Here is an 11,647-nt window from a genome sequence, read left to right as displayed (position 1 = left end):
TAAATACGTTGTTAACACATTTTGCCACACCTGCTGCTGATGTATATGGAAAAAAAAAACTGAACGAATCAGTGAACGAGTCTGAACGAATCATTTTGGTGAACGAACTAAAAATGGACGAGTCTCTGAAAAGAATCAAAATTTCCACCACTAGCATATCGCTAAGCTAACAATACACACCACACACAACTTTTGTGCAAAATAGTCCCTAATTATTCTGACCTATTGGGTAAGTTTGAAGTCAGGTTGATTGGGACACTTTTTTCCATTGAGATGACTTCATATTAATTCATTTTATAACTACTATATTTTTTTTTTATCATTTCTCTTACTTCGTCTGCCATCTTGGATGGATTTTGAGTTTGGTGCAATGCGTTCTGGGAATGCCTAAGATTTTAATAGGCATCGTAATTATGCTGCTTACCTTTTGGTATAGTCCACAGTTCGTTATCACACTAAAATGGCTGTCTACTTAGGGATCTCAATAGATTTAGGAACAGAGATGGTGTTTAGCATACACTTAAATGACGTCCTACGCCTACTGTTGGCTACATGTTATGTGAAGTTAGGGATCAAAGCTGCAATTAAAAGTTTCAATGGATAAATAGATGAAATGTTGTTTGGTAATATTTGGTGGGTAATGTTCATATTTTTCAATAAATTAGGCTACTGCTTGCAAGTGGCACAAACCCATTGACTTAACCAATAAATCCATAATTCACACGTATACAATCAGACTGAAGTGTCTAAACGGGATAGTGTTGAGATCTGGAATGCATCTCAGTTACATTAAAAAGAAGTTTCAGTAGAACAAAAACTATGGGCAGGACCATCATGTTTGTTGGGGATAAATTGTCCATGTATGCAAAGCCATTCATTCAATACCCCTCTCACATCTAATCTTTGCAATATTGTATCCTGGAAAGCCATAAGTATACAGCCTGAAAATACTCTATACAATCTCTGCTCTTTCAAGTTTTTCAATGACTTGCATGCACGCAATGCTTCTTTATTCAGTTATTTTGTTAATGACTTTACTCTATGAAAAATGCTGGGTTGTTTCAACCCAAATTGAGGTCAAATATGGGCAAACCCAAATGGTTGTGTTCATCCATAATTGACCCAAATTTGTGTTAAATCAACAATGCATTTTGTGACAGCACAATCTTTTAGTTAGAGATTTCTTCCTGAAATACAGTAATATTGTCAACTGTTTATACCCAACTGATTCACTATTGGTAAAACAGGGATGTGCTTGAATCGTTATTACTGTATATAAGAAATACAGTAATGCAAGAATGCTTTAGTTGACTAGTCAGAATCAAGCATTTCACATAGAAGTTAAACTCCTTATAAATTGGTTAAGACACACCTACTGCGAGCTACAAGGCTAAATGAATTTATTAAATTAATAAATGATATGTGCTTTTGTTGAAGGCATCAGTGTGCACCATTCCAACCTATTATTTAAATAATTTTTAATATATATATATATATATATATATATATATATATATATATATATATATTACCCATGATTCTGAAAATAAATATACAACAATTAGCGAATCATGACATCATAAATGACATCATAAATCATGAATGACATAATAGCATCAGTCTTCCTATGCTTTCATACACCTTAAATACTTAGTATATGCCTATTTTGCAATAAATGCATGTTGTTTCCATATAAAATCTAGTATTGTTGACCTCATTAGTACTTTTAATCTTGCTTTATTAAGGGGAATACATTTTTGAGGTTATTGAAAGTTTACAACAAACTTGGATCATTTACTTATCACAGTTTTGAGTGGTTACATTTCATCTTCATCGTCTGGAATCGTTTAAAGCCCTTTGAACAGTTTGAACAGTTTGCACTGAAACTGTCTTTTGGACCTTGAACCGTTTGGACCCCATTAAAGTGGGGAAAAATCCTGGAATGTTTTCATCAACAACCTTAATTTCTTTTCGACTGAAGAAAGAAAGACATGGACATCTTGGATGACATTGGGGGTGAGTAAATTATCAGCAAAAGTTTTTTTTTTTTTGTTTGTTTTTTTAAGTGAACTACTCCTTTCATAAAGCTTAGTCTTTGTTATCGTTTTAAAAATGCGACCTCTGGCGGCGAAAAAATTACAGACTGTAAGTATATCTTTATATTACAAATGTACTTTTACCACTTAAGGGTGTTTTGAAGTACACTACAATTGCACATTCAATTCAATTAAGCTCACTTCTTTTCAAAGTACATACTGTACAAAGACTGATTAGACTAGACTGACGTGACGCAGTTGATGGCTTTAACCGAGGTCAGATCCAGTACACTCCAGTCTATCTATCCAAGCTGCAGGTGGATGGCTCTAGGCAGCCATTTTGAAGGCAACATGGCACGTTGTCACAGCGTAATGGCAAACGCGCATCGAGACCACAGTGTGCGAGTAAGCTAAGTATCAATATTCAGCACTCTCAGCTATTCCCGCCAGATCAGAGACTGCTCCAAAGAAAACTGACATGAAAAACGGGAACACTTGTCTCATGTTCTAAGGAAATAATGGAACAAAGCAATAGATGGATGCATGAACAAACGGCCAGTAAATGGATGTATCCACTAACACTGTGTGGGAATTTCACTGGGAAGAACTAATAAGCAAGGACATTAGAAACAAAGAAAAACAAAGGGCAAGATCTGCTCAGGTTTCAGAGAACAGGTGCTCAAAGGAAGCTTTAATCTTATATCAAACCTTTCCAAATAAACTGTCCGAGTCGCTTTCAGTTCAACGGGAGCTGATAAAGTAACCGGTGATGTAACCCGTCTGCTCCGTATGCCAAATCCGGATAACCGTTCTCAGAAAACATGTCTCAACTTGCCATTACTTATTTTTAAACAGCAAATGTCCACTGTGAAACTTCATTGAACTGGTTGATCACTTAATAAAAAAATAATCGGTCTTTATTTGATTAGAATTACCTGTACGACATTCAATTTATCAATGAATCGTTTTAGAGTTTTCTGTCCTCAGATCATAACTCGATTTTTCACATAGATTTCAAATATTATCAGGGGTTTTAGCTGTAGAAATCACACGACAAAGGAGAATACAACAAGAATTCCATTTAATATCAACATGGAACCGCTTCATTATTTTGGATTTGGATGCAATAATATTCATATATTGTGAATTTGACATTCTGACATGAGAAAACAAAAACATTTTTGTCACCCAGATCCCAGATGATGTTTGCCACATAATACATTATTATATCTTTAATGGTCTGGAAAATGAACTCATAATCGGGTATCTATAAGGTCAAATACACCTCAAAACATTAGATTTTCTGTATACCTTGTATATCTTGGCAAGTTTTTCATATTAATACTCCATGTCAATAATTCATTTCCTATTTCATATTTTGATTTCGACATAGCAATTACGTCCCTTCTGTGGTGCTGCTATCTTAATACCTCAGTTCCTGTGAAATGAGATTTCGTCCCAGATGTGGTTTTATTCAAGGTTTATGTTTTAGCATGTAACTTTTCTATAAGCTCTTATTAAACCGGAGCATGTTTTCAGAAAATACCTATTCAGCCTCTAAGCGATGTAAAAAAAAGGATGGCATGAGCCCAGATGAACCTCAGCAATACACTGTAAAAATGAATATGTTTTATCCAGATTACAAGCAATATTATTAAAGCTACACTGTTTAGCTAAAAACACTTAGTTCTTTCAAAAATATATGTGCTCATTAATGTATATTTACTTCGTTCATGTAATAAAGTATTCTCGTGAGTGTATAATATGCCATTGGAAATACATATGGGTAAGGGATTCTGATGTCGGTCGCCATGTTGCCCCTCCATCTTGAAAGTACATTAGCCAAAGAGGGACATACCCGTTAATTCAAGCTTCGCCTTTCGCGTTTACGTTTCGGTTAACACTCGAGGTTGGACGAGGTCGAACTGGAAGCCATGTTAATCTTGGACTACATTGGCCACCGTAGGAGTTAAAACGAAATCGGAATACCTTTTCACCGCTAGATGGGGGTAAAAATCACACAGTGTAGCTTTAAATAAATGTAACAAATTAGAATTGAGTAATAATTAATCAAAATATGCCTTAAAAGTTAACCATTTAAAATGAGTAAACTTACAACAACCAAAAAAAAAAAAAACATAAATTGAAGTCACCATTATGGTGATCAGTTTTGTTTTAAAATGACGGTTTTCTCCTTCAGTAATTCTGCTTGTTAACATCAGTTGTCTTCAATGTTGGCAATATAAAATAAAGAGTTCTTAGTTATTTTTGTTATATTTTTTTGGTGTAAACTTTACTCATTTTAAATGGTTAGTTTTTAAGGAATACTTTGATTAATTATTACTCAATTCTAATTTGTTAAATTTATTTAATAATATCCCTTGTAATCTGTTGCCACAATTCTATTGATTAGATAAAGCATATTCATTTTTACAGTGTATCTGATCATGTTCTGATAAAAAAGTGCTTAATATTGTCCTTGTCACTTTCAACTGATACTTGATGCTTTATTTCACACATCATTTCATCTTGCCAGCAAAATATCTAATTTTGTGTTATAGAAAACAGAGGGTTGGAACAACATGAAGGAATTCTCACATTATTTCAGACTCGTTTACAAATATTGTCTTGAATGTTTGGACTTGGTGTAGACCAGTCATTGTGGACACATCACTGGCATCTGTAATCTTCGAGATTATACGGGCCTTTAATAACCACGTCACTTTCCGCTAACACATTAGCAACTGTGATGACGTTTCTCCGTTCCCACGCACCTGAGACAGAACAGACTCGCTGGACAAGAAGCAGCGCGTCCGGGAGCATTAGCATTAGCTCCAGAGAAACTGTGATTATGATGCAGAGGTTTGTATTTATATGTTTTGCCTCCTTATTTGTACGGTGTGAGGTCTTTGAGGTCTTTTAGAGACGGCCGAAAATGCCAAGCTTGATTTTCCTCTGAATAAAGCAACCCAAAGCATGCGACGCCTGAATAAACACCCCCAAACAAATACAACTATGTACTTTTATAAGTGATGCCAGTGTAAATGCTACTCTGCTATTGATTTAAACTTGCCACAAGACAGATCTATTTGTTCTTTTGTTTTGCAGAAGATCACAGTAAAAGATTTAGACATTGAAAACACAATGCATTGTGGAAAACACGCTCTATTAAAAAAACTATGGGAAACAAACAAGAAAACACGTCAATTTAGCATTCTTGCGTTGGCTATGGGTCTTTGGAGAGAATATGGTTTTCAAATAAACAAACTGGTTTTATGTATCATACATTAACGTACACGCATACATATGTGTGTATATGTTTTTGACTCTTTTGAACTATCAGAGCCGTGTATGCTAACATGAAATTGCTAGCATGTGGCATTTTGTTTTTCACCCCTGGCACTTTTAATGCCTTTTTGCATAGATTCAAATGTCACAACAAACGTTATTGTTCTGCATATTTTACTGTCTGTCGTTGATGGATCACATGCCATATTTCAATGTACACAAAAATCGACTTAAGATTACTTTTAAGTTGCTGTTTAGCCATTTTGGAGCTCTATAGCCCAATATCATGACCACACTTTGGATTAATCTAATGATTTTTTAATCGTGGATTTAATTTAGCGATGACCATTTTGGTCGTTTTGTCTACATAAACCAACAACGAATTAATTTTTTCGGAATAATTTTAGTTTTCAAGAAAAACTGAACAGAGTGGCACATGATTGGCACGCATTATACACTTAATGTCTTGTCTGCAATATCTAAATCAACTGAAATAATTTTAGAGTATATATATATATATATATATATATATATATAAACAAACAGTTATATAAACTCTGTAAACAAACAGGCAGGGGGCGGAGAAAGGCAGAACTGAACTAATTGATTGAACACAGACAAAGACCGAAATCAAAACAGACTGACAATGTCTCACAATTCTGACTTCATATCAGAATGTAAAACTTTATCTCACAATTTTATGTTTTAATTTTGACACTAGGGTGGAAATGAGCTTACACTGCTTTGGATAAAAGTGTCTAACAATTACATATATTAGTACAGAATGGATGAGATCCACATTTATCACTTTAATTCACAGAGAATTTGCCAATTGTCAAAAGTAATTATAGTTTACATTAAACTGTCACAATGCATTAACTCTTTTTTTTTTTTTTTTTTGCTGTGTTTGACTAATGCTGTAAATGAGACACAAATTACACTGCTACTGTATGAGAACATTCAATTACAAAGTTCCCGAAGGTGACAACCCTTCACTGTTGATTTAATGACAAAGGAGTTCAGATGTGTGTATTAATCAGAACTGCCCTATGATGTGATGTGGTTCATTCTCCCTGAGTTTCCAGGATGCCTAACCACTTCCTGTACGTTTTATCAACTTCCTGACCTCAAATCCTTTGCAAACATCCTCTCATGAGCAACTAAGGATCAGCGTTTTGGGGAAAATGGCCAACATTACACCCTGGATCTGCCTGACCCACAAAAGCCCTGAAACATGGTAATATCCTTGACTTAACATGAGCTTGATACACTTCATCCAACTGAAATGCCACACCTGAACTAAATTATCCAGGACTTTCATAAATAGTCCTCTAATATCCATTTCCACGAAAGAGAAAAATAAATGGCTGTTCATCGACCCCTTAAACTATTTCCTGTAATGTCTTGGCTTAATTTATTGACCTTATGCAATTTATCAAGCCTTTTAAAAATAAAATATTATTACATTTATAAATAGTGTGTGAATAATTCAGATATATAATTAAAATTATATTTAATACAATTATTTTAATATTTTAATATTTTCTAATGTGCCTATTAGAAAATGTTTATTAATATTATTAAATAATAAAATGTTATTTTTATTTATATTTAAGAATAACTTTTATAATTGTTTAAAATTATATTTAAATTAAAATGTGTAAGATGTGTATAATTATTTTATTTTAATTCCCAATTATCACACTATTTAAATAACTCCCCATCAAAAATCAAAGGCAACACACTAAATTCACATTTATCAGATGTTTACATCCAAAGCAACTTACAGAATATGGCATTCAATTAAATGCATGCATTCCTGGAAAACAAGCCCATGATCTCAGTGATGTCAACGCCTTGTTTTACAGTTTGAGTAACAGGATTTCCCATATGTGTATATAGTAGATTATGTTATTCAGTCAATGAAAACGTGGGCTGGATATGATAGAGGTCAGCAGATGTCGTGGCCTCTGTCAACATTTGACTGGAAAAAGATTATAGTAATCTGTCATGTGCAGTCGTGTTTTTAAATGAGGCGGCAGAGTCCTCAAAATAATGGGGGTATTTACATACGACAATGTACATACGACATTTTCTATCGTAACCAATGATACACTCATCTAAAGGATTATTAGGAACACCATACTAATACTGTGTTTGACCCCCTTTCGCCTTCAGAACTGCCTTAATTCTACGTGGCATTGATTCAACTAGGTGCTGAAAGCATTCTTTAGAAATGTTGGCCCATATTGATACGATAGCATTTTGCAGTTGATGGAGATTTGGGGGATACACATCCAGGGCACGAAGCTCCCGTTCCACCACATCCCAAAGATGCTCTATTGGGTTGAGATCTGGTGACTGTGGGGCCATTTTAGTACAGTGAACTCATTGTCATGTTCAAGAAACCAATTTGAAATGTCGAGGGGATTCAGGAACAAGCTCAGGAACAGACCCAGGCTCAAACACAGGAACCAGCTTAGCGGCGACCATCTTGTCTGGAGACCCTGGGCCAGACTCAGAAACAGGAACAGACACCAGGAACAAACACCAGAACTGTAATGACCACAAGGACAGACACAAACACAGAAACAAACATTGGCTAACGGAATAGCAGACACCGGCTCCGGAACAGCAGGCACGGCCATGTCCAAGATTCGAGCCAAACGCTCCAAATAGTCCATCAGTGTCCTCGCGGCCACGCGAATGGGCATCTCCTGATCCGTCTCTGACCGGGCAGATGTGGCGTGAACAGTCTCTGACCGAGCAGACGGAACGTGAACCTGGGACCATCGGCCACCACTGGTTCTGGGATCAACCCAAGTTGAAGCGGGGAATGGAGTTGAGATTTCTCTCGACCATCTCCTCTCCTCCAACCTCCACGGGTTCCAGAAAATCAGGTGAGACGGGTCCCCTCAAAATTTTATCTGCCAGATGGCCTGGTCTCACTGGTGTTGATTGGGCGGGGTTTTGGGAAGCTGTCCAGAGTATACCCTATTCCTTCAACTTGACCTCTGGCAGCCCTCCTCTTTGCAGTCTCTCGAGCACCTATGGTGAAGAGCTCAAATAATGTCATTGCTGTTTTCAGCTATTGCCTAATTAGTCCTCTTTGTTTTCACCCAGTGATAGAGAGCTTCCACCAGCTGCGAGGAGACAGCCTGTGACGACAGCGCCAACCATCACAGCACAGCTGACGCCTCAATGTAAGTCTGACCAAGGATGTGAGGCGACATCCAACATGACAGAGGGAACCCTGGTGGAACTGGATAAGGGGAACTGGCTAATAGACCTATCATTGAATTATGTGAGTATAACATTACCGCCATTGATCCCATCCCTCAGCTTTCCTCTCTCACCTACACTTGCCTCAGCTGTATGTCTGCACCTTCCCCTGTAAAGCCTCAGGTCGTGCACTGAGATAATCCCTCGAATCCACCTCCGGCCTCTGATCCTTTCGCTCCTCCTCAACTCATCAACCTGTCTGTGCCACCTTGGCTCCTTGCACCCTCAGCTCCACCAGAGGCTCTCAGCCTTGCGGCTCCACCAGACACCCTCATCCCTCCGGCTCCACCTCTGTCAGCCGTCACCCTGCCGGCGCCACAGACTTACAAGCCATCTGTGGCGCTGCATCTCCCCACCCCTTCGGCTCATCTTTAGCGCCCATCACCGCACTTTTACCTTGGTCTCCAGAGCCAGCGGTGTCACTCAGGCCCATTAGCTCTCTGTCTGCACCCTGGGACCCTCTAACATCATCTCCATCTCCGTCGGTCATCACCCAGATGTCGGCGGTCACCTTCACACCGTCACCTTCGCCCATGAGCTGTCTGTCCAACTGCACTCTGGGTAAAAACCACATGGACACTCCTCCCATCATCTCCTTCATTGCTGCTTCCTCTATCTACTCCTTCCTGGTTTCTGCTGCCTGCATTTCTCCAGCCCTTCTTCTGTTCGTTGTCCGACTCCAAAGCCCCCACCTTCCCTCATCTCATCTGTTGTGGCGCGAGGTCGCGCCTTCCAGGAGGGGGCGTACTGTAACAGTTTCTTTGAGACTTTATTTTGTCTTTGTTCACAGTCTCTCTGCCTGAGTTCGTCAATTTGACATCATGGTTACTGATTTGATTAGTCATTGTTTTCAGCTGTTGCCTACTTAGTTCTTTGTTTTCTCCCAGTATATGGCTACGTCCACATTAATCCGGACACATTTGAAAATGGGGTTTTCGTTTAAAAACGCTCTCCGTCCACACTAGCGTTTTCAGCCATTTTCCGACGTTTCAGTGTGGATGAGAAACTTCTAAATTCACTTTACTGCGCATGCGTGAAACTTCCCAAAAGCTCACTGAGATGATACAGATGGGGAAATAAATAATAATGTTATCGCACAATAACAGGATAATTGTATTTAGCAAAATATCTCACCATCACTGATGCATCCAGGTTGCATTCAGTCACCATATGTTTGGTCTAAAACGCAAGGACAGCAGGTCTGTTTTGCCGCAGGACAGCAAATGTAAGTACATTATCTGTCATATTTGCAGTACTGAGCTATGAAGAATAGCACATATTAAGTAACATAGAAAGTAACATATTTTAACAACAGTGTAAAAATGAATAACACATAACAGGCACAATAACGATAAACATGAATATCTATTGGTACTACATGGATCACATGACTAAACTTACGTCATCGTTTTGAAATACCTCCGGTTTCACTGTCCACACTACAACGCGAAAACGGCGTATTCAAATTTAGCCACTTTGGAGATCGTTTTCCAAACGATACGTTTTTGTTGACTTAAAACGCCGTCTCAGTGTGGACGGAAGGCCAAAACGGAGAGAAAAATATACATTTTCAAACAAAAACGTATTAGTGTGGACATGGCCTATATCTACTTGTGTTTCAGGGGGCTTTTACACTGGGCTCATTTGCTGCGGTCCGAGCCCGAGCGCGTTCCTGGCGCCCCCCGCAGCATTGGTCTGGTTTCACACTCAACTTGATTCTATCGAACCCTGGTGCGTTTGCGTGCATCTTACGTCATTGCAAACGTGCACGGCGCATGATAGAAAACACACTGTGGGTAAATATTGTGGGTTTTTTTTAATAATTTGCTGCTATTGTGCGCAGTTGAGTGAACAATACAGGTTTACTGTGCGTGTGTCACGTAAGGTCGACTTCTGCTGTGGATTTCCAAATGTGTTGCTCTGATTCCACGCGCAATGCACGAATACACTGCAGGCTCACTCTTGCTCGTATCCAAGGTTTTATTTAACTGAATACATCACAATAAGCTAAAACGCATGCACAGGATACTTTACTTCCTGAACAAGTGCGCGCCCAAATCCGTGTTGCTTTTACATTCACGCGAACCGCGTCCAATTCGGTTCGGAAGCAACCAAACTCAGACCTCCTCCAGGTAGTCTCCGGTTCGGTACCCCAGTCTGTCCCATGACAGCGATTTTTCATGCGAACCATGCCCCGTTTCAAACTAAACTGCCAGTGTGAAAGCCCTAGCAATCTTATGTTGTCGGTTTGGTTAATACTACACTGAGTCTTCTGTTAATAAAGTCTTTTATATTAATCTGTGTCATTAACTAATCTTGCTCATTCACTTACCACGCTTAGAAAGTGTGACATCGAATTCATTCGTACAATGTGAACATACGATTTTTAGAAAAAAAAAAATAAGCATGAAGGTCCACCCCAAACAACTGTCAGTGAGGTTGTAAGCTGATCTTACGAAAACATACAAATCGAATTGTGCAACTTTATGCTTGTGATGGGAGAAACAAGACTTTTTAAAGCTTCGAATCAATTAAACCAATTGCTTTGCAAAATGCTTCACTGTTTTGATGTGTACACACTGGTGACCCCTGCTGGTCAGAACAGAAATGCATCAAAGACTCAGGTCAAACATGCATAAAAACACCTTTTACAAACACTGCAAATGTGAATGAATAATCTATCAATTGCAATTAACAAACCATCGGATGCAAAACTGGGCAAAAATTAGCGCATGGATCCTTGCAGACGGACGTCTCTTTACCTCTGTCTGGGGTGACAGAGTCAAGCACCAATTATTGTTGAAATCTGACTTCACCCCACGTCCATGTGTCTGCATCACTCAGGAGACAATCAGGATTCAAGGACCTCTGGGTTTAGCTCACTAAAGTCCAGACAGAATCCCACTCAGAAGAAATGACTGAATGCGCGAGAGAGCCGCAAATTGTCTTTCCTGACATCTGTCAAGAAAAGTTCAAATCATAACACCCTCCCATCCCGAAACTGATCTCATCTTAATCTGGCATGTAATTATCTTTAGCTG

The sequence above is a fragment of the Pimephales promelas genome, chromosome 2 (assembly GCF_988280905.1).
Source record: "Pimephales promelas chromosome 2, fPimPro1.hap1.1, whole genome shotgun sequence".
Classification (NCBI taxonomy): Eukaryota; Metazoa; Chordata; class Actinopteri; order Cypriniformes; family Leuciscidae; genus Pimephales; species Pimephales promelas.
The sequence above is the reverse complement of the archived record's forward strand: the minus strand, read 5'-3'. Positions refer to the sequence as shown.